Here is a 26,175-nt window from a genome sequence, read left to right on the forward strand (position 1 = left end):
GAACAACTGCCAACTGGAGCACCTCAGTAAAGGAAAATAACAATTTGCATATTTCACATTTATATGGTTAAATGTGTTCTTCTATGAAAACATCTTCAAATGCCACTTCACTGTTATGTGTATATGTATATAATGCACATACATAAATAAGTTTCTTGACTTCCCTGACGAGTTGGGTTAACAATTGTGAGTCCTTTCTAATGTAATTCTGTGTTATGTTCTCTTCTCGTTACTGAGTCCTGTTACCCTGGGTGAAGGTGAAAAGGAAACTGTCAAAAACTCAAAGATATTTGAAAAATAATTTAAAATATTGAATCCCCCAAATGTTGAACTGTATCCTAAAACAAGGCAGTAAAACATGTTTATATTGATTACTAACTTGCTTTCATACTTTGGCTACAGATGTTCTGCTCTTTCACCAATTTTTGGAATCTATCCGTATAACACTTCTACTCTTCAAATAATCCCATAGATGCAAGTGTGGCTCATTTCTGACCATATATTTAGACCATCTGAAAAGATATTCCATAAGATCATGCATTCGCCTTGATGTACAAACAGTACAAGTAAAACACCTTATTTTAAGTTTTCATGGTGTTTACTAACTGACAACTTAGAAGTTATAAAGTTAAATTGGTCATTTGTATGTTTTATGGATAGGCAAAAGCACAAATCTGAATTTTGAAGGCAGAGATTTCCTGGCTAAGATAAAGCATGTGAGAGATTTGCTTTCAGTATCTTAAAGCTGATGGGCTTGGTAGGACAGCCAACTCATACTGAATGCTATCATCCATAGCTGGCAAAACTGTGCTACAGGATACCAGGTATGATCATCCACTGATTTCACAACAGGGACACTGATGAACATGGCTCCAAGACACAATAAATTAGTAATAACCTCCATTATTATATTCCCAAACTAAAAGTAAGAATAACTTTTCTGCCAGAAGGCGATACACAGTACATGTAGCACCGTAAGCTTGTTCTGATAAATTGATGTTTTAATGGCAGTTTCTGTACATTTTGTTTTCATTGCATGAACTGCCAGTTACCTATAAAGTCTTTGCTTCAGTATTTCATGGCTTTTATGCAAATATTTGATGTGAATATCTTCTTTTTTTTCTTGGTTTGCTTTGTATACTTTGCTGAGTTGCATTATGCAGTCATTAAAAATTAATAGCCAAAATAAAAATATTTCATATTGGAAACCATACTTAAAAATTAATGATGTTTTAGCAAAAGACTGTTTCTATAATTTCACAAATACAGCAGAAACTTCATAAGGGAATGGTTAATCAGCTGAAGACAGCATTTATCTGTGCCCTTTCTACATTTGGTGCATTTGGTAAAAATCCCTACAGTTGTTTAAGCTATATAGGATTGCACACACAGACCAGACAGTGCAAAGGTGGCTTAAAGCTACCTTGTCCTCTGTGCAGTATGCTGCCAGCTGGAGGTACAGCACATAATTCCCTTCTGCTCACAGTGCTTAAGAGAATAGGAAATAACTTTCTACAAATTCTTGTGCTTTGGACAAATTACGGTTTCAGTTTTGTCTGTGGATAACAGTAACTCCACTAAATAACCTATTTGGGATATCCAGCAGAGAACAGAAGAATAATGAGTCTTGTTTCAAGAAAACTAAAGGAAAACCCCACAGATCACACTAACTGGATTTACATGAGGCACAGAGCCACAATAGCCTGATTCCTTACTGTTTCTCTTTTATGGATGGACTGCAAATGCATCAGTCTCGTACAATCCGAGAATCCAGTAGTCACAACTGGACTTTCTCACTGATAAAGTTAGAAAGTATTCAAGAGATTCACTATGTACTTCAACTGGTGTATGTTAAAAAAAAAAAAGTAGTAATGTATTTCTAAGGAGCACAGCTGCAAACAGTTATTTAACATACTGGAAAATAAAGAGTAAAATAATAAAGGGCAGTGATTATCCCATTGTTGATTTTATATTCTTAATTGCTCACAGGTTTTTGTAAGTCAGTACATGAAAGTCTTCATAGTGACAGGGAGTGGAAGGGAAAGAAAACAGAAACAAAGACAGAGAAATAACCATGAGAAGAAATGGATATGCAGATATGGCAAAAGCAACTGAATATGACAGTACTGGAGTCAGATTCCATACTTACAAGTGGAAAACGTTTTACCGTTCGTTCTCTCCTGAATTCCCTGCCATCATCATGACTGCATTTTTATCCCCTTAAATTATATTGAGCTCAGCAGAGAAAATGGCAGCTGAGCTTCTTCTCATGAGTAGGTTTAGATAGACAAATTATGCATCCCCTTATTTTTACAAAGGATCAGCTTGAATTTCAATCCACTGTATGATTTTCAGTGAGTTTAACATACGATTATGAAAGTTCAGCTATTCCTTTTTGGAAACAGTCCAATTTACATTCCTCGTACTTGCACGTAGTTCTACTTTGCAGTCTTAAACATTTCACTGAGGTGGACTTCTTTGCATCTGCAAGTCAGAATGCCAGTGATTGATTACTGAAATTCTCTCAAGTACATAGTGAACATCAAACAGAAGTGTGTACCCTGTTGGTATTGATTTAGAACTGATGATCTCATTAGAAAGCCCTAATTCTCAACATTGCTTTGGTTTACACAATCTTTAATTATTTTAAAAAAGCTGATTGGCCAACTATTTCAGCCTCATGACTGTTTTCTCATCTTACTAGACAACTGCTTTAGTCTGTGCACATTTAAAAGCTCATTAATCCAAATGGTAATTCAATCAATACTATATTAAATAAACTATAAAAAGTAAATTAATATTAGGTAACCTGATGCATTGTGTCATAAGGTTTTAAAATGTGCTTATTGTCAGCACATTTAAAATAATAAATTAAAACAGCACACTTTTTCAAAAAATAATCTCAGGAAGCTTTTAAAATTACTTGCTCCACTATTTAAACATTATTTCATGGTGAAAACAGTAAGGAAAATGTATATTATTTACTTTTTGGTTGAGCTAGCTTTTATACTGATGCTATTTCTCACAAAATGATATATGTATGTAAAATTGAATTTTAAACACAAGTGGAAATCTGTAAGGTGAATGAATTTGGCCTTAGAAATAGAACACTTATGTCTAATGTGTTGTGGGTGGAGGTTGATGCCCTGTTAACTGAAGCTCTAGAAGGCAAAGGCGATTAGACTTAGCACATACCTCTATTTCAGACTGCAGAACCCCACAGATTATATACAAATATATATTATTTTCTATTCTGAGAACATAAACCTCCTTCCAGCTCTCTTATCTAAGCTGGCCCAGTCAGCCTTCATATTCATATCTCTCATAGTTTTTCCATGCTCTTAAATAGTAAGTGGTTTTGTTGTTTCTGTATTTGTAAATAATCCTGTTCAATAGGTCCTGATTCTGAGCGGTCTGTGATAATAAAAACATTCTGCACTACTGTAATAATTTACATCTCATAGAGATGGTGTCATAAAACCAGCATTTGCTGAAAGTTTTAGAAAGAGTATCCACATTTTGAAATGCATTTATTTAACAGGCTTTCAAATACAAAAAGCTAGTTGAGAAATCAATGTATATCCACCCTCCAGCATCTATCCATCTTACTTCCTGTGGATTTTAAATCTGAGGCATGAGGAAAAGTTTATTCATTTTTTAAAATCTTGGATAACGAAAACTGAGCTCTTGCAGCTACGCTGTTAGAAGCTTTTTCCCTTTTATCATAACTGGAAAATCCTGCATATCTTCAGTGCTTGTACTTGTCTCTGTGCTATTTACTTTCCTTCTCGGATTTTCTTTCTGTATCCAGGTCATTGTCTAAATAGCATCTTTCTGCCCCTTTATCTTGAATGTTAAAACAATTGATGTGGACTTTTGGTATATCATGATTCCTTTAAAATGCCTCCAGTAGCTGGTACTGATAATTTTCAGTCCTTCTAAGGAACAGTTGCTAAAAAAAATGCCTCTCTGGCAACGATGCTTATCTTATTATCAGTGGCATTCACTTCTCATTCACTGACTGTACCAGCTTTTTAGGCTTTTTGTGCTCACCTTCCAGGCCCATCATTAGCCTGGCTTTCTCGTGTTCCGCCGTCTGCTAACAAATCTGTCAACCTAAACTGCCAGCTGAAGTGTTCAGACAAGGAAGACAAAAACAAAACCAAAAAAGGGTCACAATTTGTAACCACAAAAAAAAGGGTCAGAATTTGTATCCACAAAATGAAGACTCGCACATTTGCTCCTGTAAAAACAAATGTGGAGTGTGCAGACTTCAGTGTTCAGCTCTTCAACTACCAGCTTCGCACCAAATGGCTGCAGTTGCACCAAAATACAGCTGCATGCATATTATTTGGGAGAAATTGTTAAGGAAAGAAAATTGCGACTGATAAAGGTGAAAGCGCCCTGTAGAAAACAATGTTGCACATATTATTGCTATGTAATGATGACAATCTTAAAAAATCACAGCTAGCAATACAACAGAAGTGAGTGACCCCAGTTCTGCCAAAAGAACAAAATACAGATTGATGAGAAAATCACTTGTTAGAGAAAAATAGTGTTTGTTTACAGAATCTGCACCTTATGCACTGTTTCAATTTGCTTGTAGTTGATCTTTCCCTTGTAATCATTACAAAAACACTTTTTTAGCAGGCCAAAAGCGTAGAAAAGAAGAGTTGTGGAATGAATGGAAAGCCTGGGTCAAGGTTAGTTTCAGTTTATAAACTAATGGAAACAGCCTAACATAAGCTGTTCTAGAGTTATGACAGATTGGCTGAAGAAAGAATATTTTAATGGAACATATCTAGACTGCAGCGGATTAGCCTTTGACCAGCTGGCAGCTGACACGAAGACTGGGACCAGTATCGGTGCAGGTGAATATTTATGGCTTAGTGATGATTGCTTGTCCAACCTCATCATGCATTGGGTGTTTTGTTTTTTGGAGTATAAAGGTCTAGGAACGTTCTTAATTTAGAGAAGTATGAAAGCAAAAGGAATAACTGAACAGTCCTGTGTCCTTTCTGCTAGGATTGAGAAGTGATTCACTGTAAGTACATTGTAGAGTAACAAGACTCCAAGAAAAGCAAGACTACTGCTCGTAGTGAGCCTCCTGGAGCAGTACTGCAGAGGCTCAGTAGACAGAGCTCACAGCATGAAGTGATGAAATGGTTCCTGCTGCTCAGAGGCAATATACCCACAGCAGTAACTATATAACTCAGCTTGGTAGTTTTTTAACTGAACTGATAAATGATGATAAACAGGGGGCTTTAAAAATAACTTTCCTGGATGGGAAAAAAAAACAATAAAAAGCCAATCATACTTGGGTATGAAAACATTTTCTTTCACTTCATTTTACTTTTTTCATTGAATTTTTATGTTCCCAAGGGTCTTGTTTCAAGTATCTTGGATATTTTGCAATACTATCCACAAGGGGTGACATAATGAGTACAAGGAGAGCGTAACTAAGTGATGTGTAACAAAGTAGTGCTCATTTGTAGGGTGAATCATAAAAAAGAAATTTTTAGAAGAATATTGTGCAAAGCAGAGAGGATTTGAAATGACAGTGCAGAGAAGAGTGGTAGTGGTGAGAATATTAAGAGATTACAATTTTGAAGAGGTTAATTTCAGACCACTCAAGTATTGCTAGTCATACCAAGCTGAGCATTGGGGTAAACAGAAAATGCAAACCACCACGGAAACATCCTTACGTCACCAAGAAGCAAATGCTGGGGCTGAGCTACCACATGACTCGAAGGCTGCTCAAAGTTGTAAAGGGATGCTGTCTGATTCACTTCAGAAACAAAACACTCAATTTGCTTTCCTAAGTACCATCTTGCATTATACTTTTATCCAGAGTAACAACAAATTACTAAGAAAATTCTTTCTGAAAGTTTTGATCATTATTTAAAAAAATGGTTGCTACACAGTTGTGAGTTTTCCCTAATTGCTGGAAGTCTGGAATGGTGAAGACTTCAAACAGTTAATGCATTTGCAGCATTTTTTCAGTGGAGTCACTCAAAATGCAGGAAGCATGCTTTGAAAATCAAGTGCCGATGCAGGGTAGTATTTCATTATGCATGTATTGCTGCACAGTGTTCTCAGAGAATACAAGTTTCTCTGGGACAACAGTGCATCTACTTGCAGAAGTATATTTGCTAACAATTGTCAAGACTGTTATGCGCAAGTGCATCCTCACTTGTTGTAAGCTCCATGTGCCCCTTACTTCTGGCATAAGTCACTTACATGCTGAAAATTAAGATTACTCTGATTTGAAAGAAATTACACTTCTTTTTCCATCTACATTAAAACTACCACAATCTAATAATGGATGTATTTTGATTTTTTTTAAAGGATGCTGTTAGTAAAGGATGAAACCCCTTCCCCAGAGTGGTTCCAACACAGTGGTTTTCCTGGCTAATCAGCTCCAGAACAACACAACAGTTAAAAGAATATATTCAGTTTGCTTTTTCATAAGAATCAACTGACATCTAAGCCTTAACACTGCCTAAGAGATTATAAACATCAAAGAAACGTATGCAAAGCTTTGTTGCATGTCCTAAAAATGCGCCTGTTGTTTACATAGCATTTGAGTCAGCTACCCCATCTCACAAATGGGAGGATCAGAGCAAAAGGAACACATGTAAGAATGAAACCAACTGCTCCCTAGCTTAAGCAAACACTCCAAACATGGGTCATTATCGTCCCATTTCATGGAACAACAAGGGCTGAAGACATCATGTGTAACTTCTGCTTATTAAAGACAAAGTTTCAATCTACAAGAAACAAAAATGTTCCAACCAACCTATTTTAATTTCTGATTCTCTTCTACCATGGGCAAAATTTTAGGAATACTGAGGTATCACAAAAAAAATTAATTTTAATTTTTAATATTAGTTTTAAACATTGCTTTTTAGTGAATTTTAGCAAATTTACTAAATCCTTTCAATCCCAAGTATAGCTTATTAATACTATGAATTGTGTATAAAAAGAGAGCGATGAAACAGGGTAACTAGAATTGGAGAAATAATAACAGATGTCAGAATAGAGTGATATGGGCATTGCCTAGTACTAGATTTTAAGAATGTCTGGTAATAATGGTTTTCAAGTCTGTTTAATAAAGACATTTTTCTTATTATTTTTTCAATTTTCTTGTATTATGATTATAAAGAAAATATTATTTTAGTGAAACAGAAAGAACCTAGGATTCCTCCTTGCTCTCCTTTGGGTGTCATTATATTCTCAGATGAATGTATCTTAGTATTTAGCTGATGTCAGGAATACGGGATTCTCTCTGATTACAGCAGCACCACAAATGTATGAGGGCATATTTGCATCTTTCGCATCTTCTACTATGCATAAATGCAACAGCTAGGAAGAATATGGCCCTAAGTGATTTTTAACCCCATTCATCAAGTGCCAGTTTAACATCAAAGTTTCACTCTGTGTTAATATCGTAACTGACAAATTTAAGAGACAGCCTTTACTATGAGTTTGTCTTAAAAGCAACCCAAGGAAGGATTAACTTTGTCATTCTTCAGAAGAAAGAGAATATGATTTCTAATATTCTCTTGGTAAGACGAAGAGGAAAGCAAGCATACCACACATTACAATGACTTGAATGACTTGACAGCTGTTAGCTAAACAATACAACATTAGTTTTCAACATTTTTGCACATGGCTGGGTGAGAGATCCCTTAATCCCAGTTCCTATTCTACTTCTGCCTCATTGTTGCTGTCTGCTTTTGTATCACTTATTATAATCAGTTTCTGCTGCATACTCCCTTTCACCTTATTATTGTTGCAAAACTAAGGTACTAGGTTAATTCAGACTAGCTTCCCTGCGGTACATTAAGATGGATTTAAGTACTTTATTGAGACAGTCTGACTTCAAAAGCTGCTTTATCAGTTACTACCAGAGAGAGAGAGAGACCCATCCATGACAGCAGTAAACTAACCATAAATTCTCATATTCTGTATGCTGAGTGACTTTCAAAAGGAGAACTATTGATTTTGGCATTTATGAATGGATTTAGTCAAATTAGTCTTTTCATTGTGCACAATAAGACAGCATTGTGATTAGGAATTAGAGGATAAATCTGTGTGGAACAAATGGCACTGCCATTTTTTGGATCCTCAGCACAAATTCAACAAGCTTTAGTTATGCCACCCTGATCATTTTGTTCATGACCAGCTGCTCTCCATATTTTGATTATCTTCAAAGGAAAGAAAAAATGGCCTCCGCCTTCAAGAGGCACTTTGCTCTCCAGAAGACTTAACCTTTCAAAGAGCTCTCATGTCTTTACCTTTAAAAGAGCTAATAACTTGTTTGCCAAAATGGCATGAGTATTTACAGACATACTTGAAATCAGACAAGGATTACACAGTGAAATAAACAGAGAGACTGTCTCTGTCAACAATAAATTAAGTTTGTACTAAAAACATAAAATGTTTAGAGTGTAGCAGACATCACTAAGCATTATGCTACTCAAGCCCCTGAAGTTTTCCAAACACAATAAGCACTGATAGGCCCTGGATACCTTTTCCTGAAGAGCCACTCCACATGGTTATTTCAGTAGCTGGGCTGTATTGCTGGAAACAACAAGGCTAACACTTATGTCCTGATTTTAATCCCCTTTGTGTGGTGTCTGGCATGAATACACCAGCTCACAGCTATATAGAGAACAGAACGTCAAATAAAAAGCCACTGGGGGGGAGAGTTGTGTGCCAATATTGTGTAGTCTGTGTATTTAGGCGTTTGTGCATCCAAATGCATGCACAAATGGGTATGCACAGAAATCTTAGGATGAAAAATGGAATATGTTAACCAGCCCAGTATTTGGTACTTAATTATTTAATTGAAATGTTTCTGCATCTAAACTTGATTTTGCAATTTAGGAGTGCAGAAAAGCCTAGATTTTTAGCTTCCTCCACAATTGCAACATTATTTTCTAACCACTCCTGTGTCCAATCTTATTTTATATTTTACATGCTACAACAGAAATTACAAGGCACATGCTACATCTGCACTCTGAAGAGGGCTCCTACACATTCATATATTTGCTTGAAAATATGGACTGGTTACATTCTGAAAACCTTAATACTATTTCTGAATTTATTATAGACCTAAGAGATTAATGTCTTTGACCTGCTGTGCTATGGCCAGAGATGCCAGAAACAAAGTGAAAACAAGTGAATTTCTAAATATAAAGTATTTCAGTCTCTGATCCCCTTCACTTCCAGGAGGAAATTGTCCATATCTTGCATAACTGATGTATGCCTGTGAAGCAAGCCCAGTGCTTCTGGCTGGCTTCTATATGAACAGTTATGCCAGTAATTCCAAGAAGTTGAAACAGCCATAGAAGCTATACCATATGCGGTGTATAATAAATCCACTGTGTCCCAAAGGCATCAGTCAGTGCAGGTAGAAAGCAGCTGTACAGTATGTACACAAAGTCACATACTTCTCAAAAGCTTTGGTCTTACTGCATGTGTAATACACAACACATCTTTCAGAGCAGGAAATCATCATCAGTGCCTTGCAGATATGCTGCAGTATTAAAAAATGTATTTAAAAAAATCTCTTTAGAAAACTCCAACACAAACCAAAACAAAACCCAGATATTAATCATGTAGTGACTTTTTTTTTTTTCTCATTTTACAGCCAAGTGCTAGGTTTAGATATTGTCCCCATTCCAGAGATGGCAAAGGGGAAACTGAAGTTTGTGCCAACATGTTCAGGCTTAACCATTGATTGTTAAATGGAATTAATTGATGGAGAGATAAAGACAAAACACTTGACGGCTTGGCTAGCTGTGGCTGCTGGGTTCTTAGACTTTCCACAATACCAAGACCATTTATTCAGGTTCCTGACTTCAGTTACTAAGTTTTAGTGCTGGTTACATGACTTGTGCAAGCTTATACAGCACATACATGGCAGAGCCAGGTATAAAAACCAGAAAGGTCCTTTGGCTCAGACTTTTTAAAACCAATAACCACTATGTCCTAAGTACATTGCAAACTTCCCCTACAATTCAGTGAGTATAACAAGCCTGATTAAGAGAATACACATCGGATATTTCATGGCTAAGTAAGCAATACGTTGACTATAAAATTGATGATCTGCTAAACACAGCAGATTATTTAATATTAATATCTTTATATTACTCAGATGAACAATGTTAAAATGAAGTATAGCCATTCCCACCAAAGGATAATGTGATTAAGTTACTCAAATATCTCAAATAAATGGATAGGGATGTGAAATGGAAAAAAATGGATATGGAAGTAGCAACTTGTCTGAACTCACTAGGAGTTTTACCATTAATTATTACAGGAATGGAATAAGGCCCACTATCTCAACTTAGTCTGAAGATGAGCGATCTTTTGTAAGACATGAACAGGTAACTTTCTTGGAGACAATACCAAACATAATATCAGATGAAAAAACAAGAAAAACAAAAAATAGAAAACCCACTGATGCACAGCCATGCTTATGCAAAACAGGAATATAGTACAGGCTTAATTATAATGATATCCTTGGGCACTGAGTCTGAAGCAGATGCAAAAAGTTAAATGCATTGATATGCTTCACTGAATAAGAATAAAAGGGAAGAGAGTAGCTAAGGTATCAAGCAAAGGCAAGAAAACCTCAGTGATTTGAGATTTAAGTACAGCATAATACAAATAGTTATTTGGCTCAGTGCTATTTTCAGTGTATTGTGTAATATAAGCACAAGAAACCCCATCCTGTCTTTTGTCTTCTGTCTTCTAACATCACACCCCGTTACTTAAACAGGTGCTTTAAAATAGGGCATTAATGACTTTGGAGATGAAGTAATTATATGAAATAATAACAACAACCACTATACTGAAGTTTGTATAATTTAAGCAGAAACATATAAAGATATGACTTTAGCTGGTTCATTAGAACAATACTTAATTATAACATTTACACGGAAAGAGGGCAACTGCTTCAGTTGCTACTGCATATCATGTTAATTATACCATGTTATCTGTGTAAGAAGGATGTATATAATGTCCTTGAGCTCTACTGCAAGTTAGGACATACTAGAAACATACACTTGAGAGCATTTTCAGAAGATATTTTGTCAGTCTCCTACCAGAAATTGTTACTGGAAGACACCACTTCTTTTGTTGCTGAAAAAAAGCAGCTTTTTAGCTACACAACAAACAGATCTCTTTGACAGTCTAGGACTGACTGTGCAAATGTTTAAGCAGAGGGGATTTTAATCATCAACTTTAGTGTGTTTAAGAACTGAGCCCTAAATAATTATGCCATTACCATGGCTGGTAAACTGTGTAAGCTCAACTGTTGTGTTATCCAAAAATGACCCTGCAAAAAAAGAAACCGTACAATCTCTAACATCATCATTTTGAATATCGAAGGCATTTGTGTAACTGGTTTGTTTATGCAGCAGTTATTTTGGTCTCCATTTTCCCTTGCTATTAACTAATAATGCAAAGCAAAATGTTCTCGCAGAGAAAAAAAGCCAGCTGTAAACAAATGTTACACCCTTGCAGGCCTATGTTTTCCCTTATGAAAAACAATGCATTGGATAATGTTACATATTTGTAATAAAAGATACCCCAAAATATCACTGCATACGACTTTATTAAGAAGGAAAAGAAGATTTAGATGTTCTGATAAATGTGCGTACATATGTGATAAAGAAGGCACCCTGAAAGCTGATGATTTGCTGAACTTGAAAATCCATTAAGAGTTATGCAACCGAATGACAGATTTGACATATAGAATATTATCCATATTATTACTTTAACACTCCAGTCTAAATTCTGGTTTCTTTGTATTGCTAACTTAGTCTTTGTAAGACTCTATTTACAGCCTGACACATCAGAAAACCGATACAGTGAAAATTAAATCTTTTCCTCAACTTTTATGGTAATTTCCACATTTCTCTTATGTGATGTCCTTCCCAAAATAATTCACTCACTGACAAAAAGCTATTTGAATAATCTTTATATATACAAGTTTCTGCAGAATGGAAACTAAAGAATAAAGAAGTGAGCTGAATACCTAAGTATGGTCTGAAACATCAGGATGCATGAAGATTACGTTATTCACTGCACAAGTTTTCACTGTTAGAAAGAATTCCTCATCAGGGAAAATTGATCCTGAGCCTGGAATGCTATACATTGAGTACAAGACATTTATCATCAAAGGTCTATGAATATATTTGGCATTACTCTTGTTATGACCAAAGGAAACAAAAGCAATTATTGCATCTTAATTAAGGGTAAACACTGGTAGGCATATGTTATCTACAAGAATAGCTATGTGTCTGAATATGACTAGATCTAATCTAAAATGAGTGCTGAGATTAGCCAAAATCCTCTAGACATTATCTCAGTGTAGGACTGTTTTTATAATCTTGTTCTAAGGCTAAGATCAATGAAACCTTAAAGAAGGATTTAGTGATGCTGATAGGATCTTCTCTTTTTGATAGATTGTTAGGTGAAAAAAAGGCTTATTAATAGGAATACATTAAAAAGTTTCTTCATGGTGTACTCACACAACATGTAATACCCATACTGTAGAAATGAGTTGTAAAACAATCCTTTATTAATGTACAAAACACTTTTTCACATTGGTAATGCACCTTTAGATGCTCATGAAACGTGACTCTTTCTGAGTATAAAATACTAAATTTAAATTGCAAAGAAAGACAATTTGGGCAAAGATTATAGCTAATGAATATACTGAAATCTGTCTCAGCTGGATGAATCTTATGTAAAGATAGTATCCTGCTTCATATGCTTTCAAAAATCCCAATGAGTTAGTGACACTTCTATCTCTTGATGGGGTACTTTCTTTAGCAACAAATGGGTTATATACAATTATTGTCCACATATACTATAACCCTCTGCTGAAATACACTCAATTCAGTTATGCGAGAGAATAAAGGTTGTTGGCATTTTTCAAGGTCTTTTAATCCCAAACAATCCAGGAATAAAACAGAATCTGCAGAGAATCTAACAGTCATTGAAAAAGAGGAACTGTTAGTATAAAATAAAATCCCAAACTCCCCCTTTTTCCTGGAATATGTAAAAAACCCTATTTAACAGCAGTACTTCTATGTGACAGTCACCTCTGAACTACTATGAACTGTTTTCATTCCTAATTTCAGTAATACCAAATAATTACTATACATTAATACTACAGATAATTACTGCTGTCAAAACAAACTGTCCACCTGCATTTAGAATTAGATGCATTTCTTTTCCTAGATAGCAACTACAGTGAGACAGAGTTATCGTTCTAGGAATTGCTGTATGGTGTCCAAACGCGGAGGAGAAGGAAGACTGGTTCATAAACAGACATACATACAGCAACAGCTTAAGTGAAAAAAAGAGACAAAGATGTGGATGGGAATAACAGACAAACAGAGCAGGTAAAAAAAGGAACAAAGACCAGGCAGAGGAGGGTGAGGGGAGAAGTTGGAGAAAGCTGAAAGCAGGTTAAGAGGCCCAATAAGCCAAGTACAGTAGGCTGTGGTTCATTAAAAAAAGATCTAGAAAAAGGGCAAGGTGGGGGGTTTGAAATATGTCAGGACTGGAAAGCAGTTTAAGGATAGTGAACACAGTGGAAGTGGGAAAAAGAATATGCAAGAACTAGATGTTATATACAACTTTTATGCAGTATATGTACATTTAGCAGTGATTTTAGTGGGAGGCAGTGTTTTATAGTGAAACCACCAGCTCTTGCCTTTGAAGACAAGCATCCTAGCCCTAGGGTTGCAGCCACTGTCCCAGAATTCCTATGTGGGGACAAAAGTGAGCTACCTAAAGGAAACCATCGTGGGTACCTCATGCAGTAACTAAAAAGCTAGTTATTTTTAGTTTAAAAATTGCCCAATTCAGCAACTCAGTTGCAGTGGTGCCACCAGGCAGAGGAGAAGGAAAATTCAGTAGTTTGCAAGATAATGTGATACTCAGATTGGACACTTCTAAATTTCACAGTGAATACAGAACAGTAGCTAACAGAAAACTACATAGATGCAAGCTGAAGTAAGAGATGCTGCACATAGGAAGATAATTAATTAAGCGCTAATTAGTACAAATTGGCTGAAAGTAATTTGCTAGGTTTTTACTAGGAGATAGGGATAATTCCACAAGTCAAAAGGCTTTCTTTCTTTTTTTTTTTTTTATCCCCATCCCAGGGAATTTACCTCTCACTAACCATGGTGGGCATTTTAAAAATCCCACAGAAGACTTGAGCCACATCTTCACTTCAGCTGAACTGTAATGTTTTACATTTGAGGCATCTCAGAGGATGATTCAAGTGAAGTAATATTACTAGAAACAGATTTAAAGGGAAAATATATTTTAGTGTCCCACAGAGCGCTGATATTTCAAAATCCTTCCGTTCTGCACTGAAACAGTAATCTTAGGAAACCAAGAGCAGGAAACCATTAAAAAGGAACAAAACCGGGAAACCTCATGAAAACTATCCACTTGTAGTCTGCTTATCACAGCACTGCTCTGGAATGTGAAAGAGATCGGTTCAAATCCCTGCTCTGATTTTCACACAGCAATTCAAATCTGGAAAATGCTTTTCCAATCCAAAAAAGCTTCTTTCAAATCTTGTGTGTTCCAGCAAAGCTCTGTTTTTGACAAGCCGATATTTTCTGATGAAAAACCATTTGTCAAAAATTTCTGATATAGAATATCTCTGCATACATGATATATTCAGAAAAACAGTCACTCACAAACAATATACAGTATTACAGTAATGGTGAAAACTTCCTATCTCCTAAAAAAAACAAGACTTCAGTGGTTTTAAAAGAGAGCATCTTAACTGTATGAAAAAGATTATCAAATTTCCTGCTTGTTACAGAATGGCTGGACTCAGCAATTCATACAACGTGGGTATACCAGCAGTCACATCAAAATGTGCAAAACATTTTAAATTGTTGATTGTAAAATGTTGAAGTATATTAATATCGTGGAAGATTTTGCTTTCATATTTGGCTAGAAATTTACAGCTAAGAAAAACGGTGTCATGGGTAACTTAAAACTGGTCATTTGTGAGCATTCATTTAATTTTTTTTTACTGTATCTTTCATTATGTGCTCATTCTCTTTCAAAGAAAATACACTGATAGTGTTGATGCCACACTTACATTTCAACACAGGAGATAATTGAGATGAGAACATGACTGAGGTTTAATCGCAGGAGTAAAATGTCTCAGGCAGAATTGAGTAATACTTCAGCGGTCCTTTTAAGGTAAATGATATGTTTGCACATTTTTCAGAGTGTGTAATATCTGCCTGAGAGACTGGAATTTGTATGAAGAAACAATTTCCCGTCTCTCCCTGGTAAATAATGTATTTAAATAGAAGTTCTACAAATGTGTATTATGTGTAGACTGTCTCTGAAGGAACTGTTCTAGTCTGATAGCTAAATACCTATATATAAATGCTTTAAAATCCATATTATAGACCACCAATGTGTAATGGTTCTTGTGGAATGGTTCCAGGCTCTTATGCAAATACATATTTAAGATGTATAACATTTATATTAAACAGGCACACACACAAAAAACCACCATTTGGGAAAAGACAAGTAACATGCCCTGGACTTGGTCTGAAATGCGCCAGAGTCTTTGCTCAAAATTATTACTTTCCATTCACTTTGATTTGAAAGCACTCAACATCTTGTAGCAAATACTCAGCACCCATCAGAATAGCAGGACAGAAACCTGAATGTATGCACAGCTCTATTAGTAGATGAAAAGGCTATACATGTTTTTTTGACCTGCAATAAAAGGGGGAGTCAGGGTGGGGGCTATTAAATGTACACAGTCCCCCCAGAAGGAACCTAATGCCCATTTCCAGTTGGCTTTGCCACTACACGCATGAGACCATGAGGGCAAATGATACATTCTAACATACACCTATGCTTTTAGCAAGCAGTGGAAGGTCTGATCCTTCACATTGCATATGCATGTTACATACTAATTCCTCCTTTTTTTAAAATGGGAAATATGTACAGCAGTCTGGACTAGGACCTAGCAGATTACTCTTCCACCCAGAACAACTTAAGTTGTCTCTCTTGTAAACCCCATGGAAAATGGAGTTTATATTGCTAAATCCTTTTTAACCTCAGCTACAGGAGCACACAAGACACCTCTGAAATACTTTTTTATGCTAATTTTATGATCCGAAGCCAGTCTTTGAGGTGTATGTTTGCTTTTTATTGGCTGTCCTTCAGACGAGAATAATTCTGAATGCACCAGTCATGATTAGTGCCTGTTCTTTGTGGTTCCAGAGTGTCATCATGGCTGAATGTAAGCAAAAGTTATTGTATATACATCTTCCCTCCTGATCTGCTGCTCTTGCTGTTTAGGCTGAGACTCAGAGACAGAATAGTAGTTCATATACTCTGAACATGTGCAAATCAACCATTTGTGTTCGAAAGATCCAAGAAAGTACATTCTTTACCGTTTTCTAAGGAACATATGGGGCTTTAATACTTCTACTGATACAAAACTTATTACAAGTTTAATTATTAAAAAAGAAAAAATCTGACTTCAATTGAGCTTCCTTTAATAATACAAAAATCAAAAAAACCCAAACCCAAACAGCTGCCACATCTGCCTAGTTCTAAGCATCTCCAAGTCTTTGGAGCTGAGCCATGCACTTCAGGAGAATAAAATAAAATGCCTATCTACCTTTTGACCCTGTTTAAAGCGAAGTTTCTTTCTTAGCTCCATTCCCAATTTAATCTCACTGGACTCAACTCTCAAGGCAGCATGAACCCTACTTCAAAAGATGCCTTGAAGAAGGAATTCTGAATTAAAGGGACACAAGTCCTATTTATGTATCCCGGACTAGAGATAGAATAGCATTTAAGTGTGGCTTAGGCTCTACTTATTCTCTAAATAGATCCATTTGATATTCTTCCAATTCTTATTCATTCAAAAGCTGAGAGATGGTTAGTAACTGCTACTCTCAATGGTTTTCAACAGGATTTTCAAGTAATCTTGATTCTGTTAAAGGGCAATGCCCTGTTTACTTTAATGGGCCAGACTTTCGTCTAATGCACATAAAATACCTGGGTAAAGACTAGAAAATTAGGTCATCAGCTTTCAAGCTTTTTGAGCTAGGGAAAGAGGGGTACTCCTCAGTGCCACTAAATCTACATACAAATAATTGCACTTAGGACAGCTGTGCTCTATGGGGAAATTTTCAAGCTGTAAATAGACTCAAATGTTTGCCTTTGTGTTTGAGTGAAGTGGTTGGTCCTGAAAGCAATTTGACACATTTTATTCAGAGTTATCAGCTGCTGCTAACATAAACAGTTCTGAAAATCTCAACTAAAATACGTCTGTGATCATTTGGGCTGGATGAAACAGAATGATATGTGGCTATTTGGGAAAACAATGAGCAATGAGCATTCACTGGAGTTCAGAATTTAATATTATTCAGATGAATCGGTGAAAACATTGGGTATGCTGCTATTTCAGACAGATAAGCTGGAGTGAAAGCATATTCTTCTTTACATCCCTATTAGCGAAGTACAGTTCTTTTTCCATATTGTACAAAGCCTCCTGTTTTCTCTTTGTGTGTGTGTATTGTACATTTTATAGTTTTACAGTTCGTATAAGGGGTCAAATCCTGAGAGATGATGAGTGATTGCTATGCATACTGGCTTAAATAGGCGTTCCAGAAAACCTGCCTCCGAGTAAGATTCAGTTGTCTTTACATACTGTTTACATCAACCTCGTTGCCAGTTTATTGAAACAAAGGAAAGGCAATTGTCTTGAATAACATATTATTTCCTACTGTGTACATAAGTTGGAAACCATTCTGCTTCCTTTATACTGCAAAAGAATTTGTCTACAATCAGTTAATATATTTTTACCTACTAAGTCTTGTGTGTCTAGCACAGAAAACAGACTTGAGGAGGTTGGTTCTTTTTCAGACAGAGATGAAAATCCAGAACTTTTGTTCTAAAAAATTACTAAGTGAAATAGAAGACAGAGCCAAAAGCCAGGACCCGCAGTTATTCCTGGGGTTTCAAATAACTATGAGATTTTAGAATTGCCTGTAAGTTATTCATAAAACTAGGGATTCAGAAAGCATAAAATGCTGAACACCAACTTCCTTGACATTTCATATCCTTCAATCAGTTTAGACGTTTGAATCTATGTAAGCTGACTCTGCAGTCTATGTTTTTATTCTGATTGATTTGATGTAACTAGTGATGTAAATAGTTGGACAGAGCGGCAAGCAAACTACGTGAAAAGAGTGGACTCTACAAGGGTGTGCATTAGCAACTTCTTTTGGAGAGTCAGCTTTCCTGATGAAATGGGCTTATTCCTCAGTATTCTTCCATTCTTGTTTATACTGCATGAAGTACTGAGGGAGAACATTCTGTCTTGTTCATATTTTGCCCAGAAATTCTCTATTATTTGCAGATAGGCTGTCTTTGAGGGTTTACCATGGATAATTTCATACCTGTGCATGACTAGCTAGAATCTCAGCATCATTTGCATAGTATCTCTACACTCTTCAGCTGTCATTAAAGTATTTTGCATGATACCGGCTCTTAGAGATATATTATCATGTGCTCTTATGTTGATTCATACTATATTTACCCTTAGAAGTTTTGGTTTTGCCAACAGGCTTCCTGAGGCCTTAATCCTGCCTTGGTAAAGTAACTGACTCTGTTAGTGAAAACTGTACAATGGTGCATACTGGAAAGGATTATAGTTATAAATAATGCCACTAGATATTCTTGAGATTTGCCATAGTTTTTTTAAGAGATAAGATAATATCCTCCAAGAATGGCAGAAGTGTTAGCAACTGTCTCAGATTTTACTGCCATAAATTAAATTGAGTATTAAATTCAATGACAGAAACATTTTGATTAAGAAGTGTTTTCAGCTTAATAGCATGGAAGATTCAGCATTAGATTCTTGAACTGGATGAGAAATAGTTACTACTACAGTATCAGCACTGTAAGATGGTGCTAAATATTTTCAGGGGAAATTTTCATTTTTCACAAATTTCATACAATGCAAAGAAAAAACATCACTTTTTGTTAGCACAGTCGTACAAGTTTGTGTCATAAGCATTAAAAATATGTTTTAACTTCAAGCTTTAACTGCTGGCATAAAAATTATGCTGAAATCAGCTATAGCACATGCTTCCGTAGACTTCTGTAAGACCTCCTTACTCAAATGGATAAATTAGATTATTTTGGAATCAGTCAGCTTAGCAAACTGTTTACTGACCTTTCCCCATTCAGTAACTCCTTTGTTAGGTGCCTGTGCTCAGTTATTTTTTGTTTGTTGTAAATTTGTCCTAAAGTAGCTAGTGTCACTGTGACTTTTGCTTGCTAATAAAAATGGTCACTGAATCAGTCAAAGATTTTGTTCAAAACCAAGAATGTCTATACTTGGGAGATATAGATACATAACCCCTCCCCATGTAGGTATGTATGTTTATGGAATGTTGGAAGAGAGAGATAGAATGTTGGAAGAGAGAGATACAATGTTGAAAAAGAGTGATTACATGTAAAAAAATAAGCTCTGTGAATTCCACATTACTCTTCCACATTAAAGCTAAGCTATAGTCCACATTTCTGAGTTAATCAGCAAAGCAGGTATGAATCTGCTCGCTTTAGCCCACACCTTAGGAGCTATCGCTTTAGAGAACAATCATAGAAACACTAGTAAAAGCAGCCACTGTTGAACAAGGGGCAATTAATAATTTTCTAGTGCTATTGCTGAACTACATTATACAACCAGCATACAAAGCAACACTTAGCATTATACAAACTTTGCTGTTCAAAGAGCCACTTCCATCTCTCAGCAGTACCTCCTGTACAGAAGATTGGCTGAGCATCCTCAGACTGGGGCACCTTTCCCCAGCACACAAGAGAACTTCTTACAACTGTAGGGAAACAGGAAGAGAGATCATGATTAGATCATGACTGTGACTGATGGAAGTAGCAGAGTTTCAGGTACCAGAGAACAAATATGCTAGTGAAGGTCCTGTAGAGGTGATGAGAAACTCATCTGCAGTTCCTAAGGATTCATAAGCTGAGAAATCAGATCAAACGCTGCCATGCCTAGTATTAAAAAATATAAGCACTTACATTTTTATTTCTTCTGTTTGAAAACCTCATCTCCAAATACTTAACTCTCATATGCAACACTCTAGGTAGTATGCAACTTGTGTTCACGTTTGTAACTGAACTATACTTTAATTGTGAAGTTTCAGAATAACAGTGTTCCTATCAGCACCTGAGCAGAAGTCCTGCTCTTGTACAAACTTTGCCTATGCTTATGCTTTCCTAGCTCATGATCAGCAGGATACGTAGGTGTAGTTCAAAGTTCAATTCTTCCTTTCTACCTTAGAAGAAGAACTTGTACAACATTAAATCCATAGCAGAATTACTAATAAGATCAGCAGATTCCTTTTTACATTTACCACTCAAAAAACCCCTGTATAACTCTGCTGTTGAACCACCTAGTCTGGGAAATATCTATACAGCACAGAATCCCCCAGTATATAGATTTCCCCAAGTAGCTGTAAATATATTGAAATTGGAGGATAAATTAGCCCAGTAAACCCTTGGTCATCACTAAAAAAACCAGACTGTTTACAGCTAACTTGAGTATTTCCAGTCTTCCTTGCAGTATGTAGTTAAGATATACCAAACCTTACTTGGATTTCCCATAGCTTTTAATCCGCATCATGACAATAACCACTAGGTACCATTCAACACATGAAAAAAAAAATGCTCCCCGTGCCAAAAACTATCCAGCCAACCAACCGCCTCAGGCAACTGCAAAGCTAAGAAAAGAACAGCACATGCCTTCTCACCCATCCTTCTCCTCTGACCATCTTCTATTCTTCTCATCTCCCTTCTCTGTGTTGCTATATAATTTGAGGAATCTTGTTAAGATAGCACAGCTTATTTACTTCTTAATCCCTAGTGTGCTAAATTTGAACTTGTGCTCTTTCAGTGGTGCACGCCTGTTTCCGTAGTTATCTGCATTACACTCTATGAGAGGGTACCACTCATGCAACAGTGCTGTGAAGCCAGCACGGTAGGATCTGGCTCTTGAGAATGGTCTGACCTTTAAAACTACATTGGCTGGTTACCATTTGGGGCACCTCTGTGAGCTCTCTAACCATATGACAGCAAATATCTCCCTCAAGCTTGGGAAGTCCAGTGCTACCAAGCCAGATACATTGATCAGCTGGGTCACACTGCAGGGCTTCAGCTGGACAAAGTTACAGTAAGGCAGATGTGCCTCCGTTTGGTACTCCCTTGTGATTGGGAATCCTGCAAACTTCACACAGATCTCCCATCTGATCAGCTGCCAGATATATCAGCTGGTGCTTGTGCAAACTGGCATATTACAATTTTGTTTGGATGAATGGTTAGCATTTAAAACACATTCCAGACAAGATCCCTGGCAAACTATATGCAAAGACATGTGCTTTGATTTTTCACATTTGTAACCGCATATCCTCCCCCTTGTTTTTCTACTACAGCTCAAGTTTCACAGGCAGCTAGTACATTGGTCATTCATCCCCATTTTCTTCCCTGCTGTCGCTGAAATTATTAGCCTTCTGCATACAGCCTAAGTCCAGCATGACTTAACAACTTAGTGTTTATTAGTGTAGTGCCTAGCAGTAAACTTCTGTGTCGAAGCTCATACACAGAGCACTATAGCCAATACACTGTCTTATAAAAATGCATAATCTTATTCAAGCTGCACCAAAAAAAAATTCCACATGTCCGTATGATAAAATAGGTAATCAGATCTGCAAAAACCTGCTTTCAATAATCATGTACAGTTGTATCTATGTTAATCATAATGCAGCTACAAATCCATAAAACCAAATAAGAACAAGAAGAATATAGGAAGGCAAAGATGTATTTTGCATTAAGTGTCAGGGGTCAGGTTAGAGTTCAATACAAACAGAATGTTGCTGTCGGTGATGTACATAGGTTCTGTTTTGTACATTTTTTTTAATCTGTCTTCAGAGATAAGTTCAGCTGAGAGGTTTTGATTTGGGGCTCATGGCTACACAAAGAGTGTAGCCACCCAAGGTCATGCAGCAAGTCAGCAGTTTAATTAGGATTTGATCTCGGAATTTTCCTGTCTCTTGGCTATTTGCTTTAACAAGCAGCTGGTACAACCTTCTAAAGATATTTATTTAGATGGTCAGTGGCCAAGAATGAAACCTATTCCAGGCAGCTGTGTTCACCACTCTACTACTCTGTTATTCAGAAATCTAGATTAATCACCACATAATGAAGTGATTGGATAGCAGTTTCATATGAAGGGATTTGGGAGTTGTAGCGGATTGCAAGCTGACCATGAATCAACACTTAGGTGTTGCACAAAGGGAAACACCATACTGAGATTATAAGCAAAACTATGACGTGCAGGATACAGAAAGGAATTTCTCAGCTCAGCTCAACACTCACAAGTCCTCAGTTAATTTAAGTCCACTTTTGGGCAACACACTTGGACAGACATGAACCAATTTGAGAGAATCCAGAAGTGAGAAAAAAAAAAGATCACAGACTGAGAAACACAGCTGACAAGAAAAAAAAAAATCAAATGGAGAATTCAATCTGCTTTCCAGGCTGTGATGAAGAGGGCAACAAGCAGGATTACATCACAACAAATACAGTATTGCTTAGACAGCAAAGAAAACTTACAGAAAGCATAACAGTAGAGGGTTGAAACTGGTTCATTTGCGATCTATCCTGTTGTAATGAACACAGAAGACACTGCATATCTGGAATAACATAGTTGCACTTGATTTTGTGGTTCTTTCCAGAACTGCAATGTGCTGGAAATTATTGGTATGATGAAACCTTAATCGCCATTTATGTACACCAACCTGTACATAGTATCACCTCTTGGTGGACACTGATATTCACAAGTAATAAATACTAGAAAATCAATACACATTTCTCTCTCACACACACACTTGGGACTATGTTATCAAAGCATCCATGCAAAGCTGTGCTCTAGCTAGACGATCCCCTTCCTGTACCACGTCTTAGGGTTGTTACATCTCAGGTGCAGAGCGGTGCTTCTGTCTTTACTGAACCTCATGGAAGTTTTTGTCAGCCCATTTCTTCATCCTGTTCATATCTTTTTGAGTGGCAGCCCTGTTCTGCCATGAAGCAGATCAACTATTCCACCCCATTTGGTGTCATCCACCAACTTGCTGAGGATTTCATCCCAACAAACAGGTCATTACTGAATACTTAAACAACAGTAGCTCTTTATTAGTATTGACTCCTGAGGAACACAGCTTTTAACTGGCCACCAGCTGGACTTCAAACCAGTTCCTGTTAGTTATTGGATGCCATAGGATCCATACTGCTTTAAGGTACCAACATGTGAGAGAGCACAAAAGAACCTCATAGAATTAAACATACTCTATCACTTGCTCAGTGCATGTGTGCTCCCATGTATTTCCCCTAACCCCTGTCCCCACAAGGGAGGTGAAGCTTTAGTAACATGGAACAGCTTTAGAGTGGGGAAAAAATATATACAGTACCTTATTCAGAAACACCAAATTGGATGCCCATGAATAAGAGGAATTAGGCTTCAAGGGATGTTCTGCAAAGGTGTTGACACATAGCATGCCTTGACAGCTCATCTGGTAAATGTGGATGTCATTCAATACTCTGAATTTCTCAGTGAATGGCATGCCAAAATCTCACTAGAGTAAGAAATTGTACACCAAATGCCAATCATTCATTATTTTCTAATTCTCTAAGGAGTGTTTTTCATTCAGGTTGGCATTTATAAAGGAAAAATAAGCTGTACGTCCATAAATGAAAATTCTGCACTTTTGTAGAAAGCCAAGGGTTGACACGATGTATGCAGCCAGGCTTCTCTGAGGGATGACCATGCAAGATAAGGAAGTAGTGATGCTATGAAGAAAAACAAAGGCCTCATTAATGTGCTACTGAACTTAACAAAGAAATGAAAATGGAACCAAGACTATGCTCTTATTTTTCCCTATCCATTTTCATTTTCTAGATTATCAGTCTAGGAGGAAGACGGAAAAAAAAGCAAGTGCAGGAATATCTCAAATGCCATAATCAGTAACTCAAACTGACTGGAATGAATAATGCAGTATCTTGCCTAGATTTTACATCTGTTATAGGCTGCTTAAAGTAACATATTCTGAAGTATAGAAGGACATTAACAATCTCTGTGTGCGTGTTAGTGAGGGTATGTTAGAAAATGTATATAAAAAAATACATAAGAGTTGCAGGGAAAATTTGTTTCCTAAAAATAGTAGGGTCTCCAATTGTCATAGATTGAGATACATTATTTAAAGTAATTGAAGTGACTTTTGGTATAAATTTATTTGACACCTTCAGTTCTTGTTGACCTGCTGCAACACATGCATGCAATCTTCCTTCCATCCACACCAAAGCCAGCCCACCCAAGCAAATACAGATCCAAATCAACAAAAACGTTTCTTGAACTTATGTGAAATATGTTCAAGAAAATATATCGTTCTCTGAAAATATTTTACATATTTTCAACAATTTTACTTATTTCAATGTTTTGTCTTAAATCAGGTTTTGTTTAAAACTGTACTTCAATTATTGATGTTAATGTTACCAAGTACTCAGAGTGGAGCAAACGTTGTGCTTGACCTGATTTTTTTTTTCCTTTTTAGACTGCAAACAACAGTCAGTTACGTGTACTACTCTACAGATGAATATTAGTCATCCAAACTTTTTGCAAAGTGCATTCTAGCTTACATGTTGGTGTTATGTTTTGTGCTTTTCACTTCTAGAAACAGTAAGATTTAAAATAATTCCAAGTGTGTAATACACAGATGGGAAACAAGAAAAGAAAATGTGCAGCCCAGGTCAAGAGAAAAGACCAATGCGAAAGGCATCTAACCTTATATGACGATTTGTTTTACTGGGCTTTCAGCCTCCTCTCCAACGGCAGTGGATGTCTCTGAATCGAGGAGGATAAGAGAGTTGTATATTGTCCTGAAGGATGTGCTAAGGACATATAATGCTCCAGGCATTAACACTGAACACAAGGTATACCTTGAAAAATGTCAGAAGATAAGGAATGAATGAAGATGCATATGACCTTCATTGTGCAAGGGCTTGAAACAAGGAGAAAGTCAGAAAAAGGCATTGATTTTTTTCCCCTATTTGTATGCTAAACTGTTGCTTCTTATAGGGGTAAGATGAAGAGCCGTTTTCCTGAATAAATGTCCAATTCTGCCATGGACTTTCTTAAAAAAAAAAAAATCTATTTAAAAGTATTATGGATATGTTTCGTTACACTGATACACTATTTTCACCCAAATCAGTGGTTAGCTCAGCCTAATACAATACCAAAATCAACTCTAGCCTATTCTGTTCTGATTTAGTGAGATACTTAAGCATGCAAATAATCCCAGTAAAGTCAGTGTCTGTATAGATATGAGGACTATTCACATTCTTGAATTTTAACAGCAACTATTTCACTATTTCCATCCTCACCATGCCTGGAAACCACAGAACTGTAAAAATATTTTAATTTTTTGCTTCATTTGCTGACCCGAAAAAAAGAAACAATACATTCTTTTGGATCAAACAGATTTTAAATCATTTGCTTATTCTTCACTGAGACAGCAAAATAATACAACAAATCATTTTAATCCTACATGCAACATTCCGTTCCTAAAACAAAGTGTTGGCGTAATAGCTTAAGAAAACCTTAAAAAAGAAAAAGGAGGCTAAGATTCCCAATATTTCCAGGGAAGCTACTTATCCTATTATAGTGCATGACTAAAGCACACAGGAGCACAGGAAACCCATTGCTATCTCTACTGCTAGAAGAAAATGGTATTAATTTCTCCTACCTCCTAATGCCCCCAACTCAAAAGCTATACTTAAGCAAAGACTTTCAGTTCTTCTTCCTAAATATCCCAAAAACAAGACAGTGAGAACCAGATAACCAGAAAGCTCACCTGGAGCTGATTCCGTCTCTGCACTACCAGAATATCCTGGTACCTGCTGGTTAGGTCATTTCCCTGGAAGGTTAGAAACTTGAACTGAAATTCTTCCAGGAAGGAGGATCTCAGACTTGCCATATTCCAGGTGAATTCTGTAATAGCTGAG

The sequence above is a fragment of the Gavia stellata genome, chromosome 15 (assembly GCF_030936135.1).
Source record: "Gavia stellata isolate bGavSte3 chromosome 15, bGavSte3.hap2, whole genome shotgun sequence".
In the NCBI taxonomy this organism is placed as follows: Eukaryota; Metazoa; Chordata; class Aves; order Gaviiformes; family Gaviidae; genus Gavia; species Gavia stellata.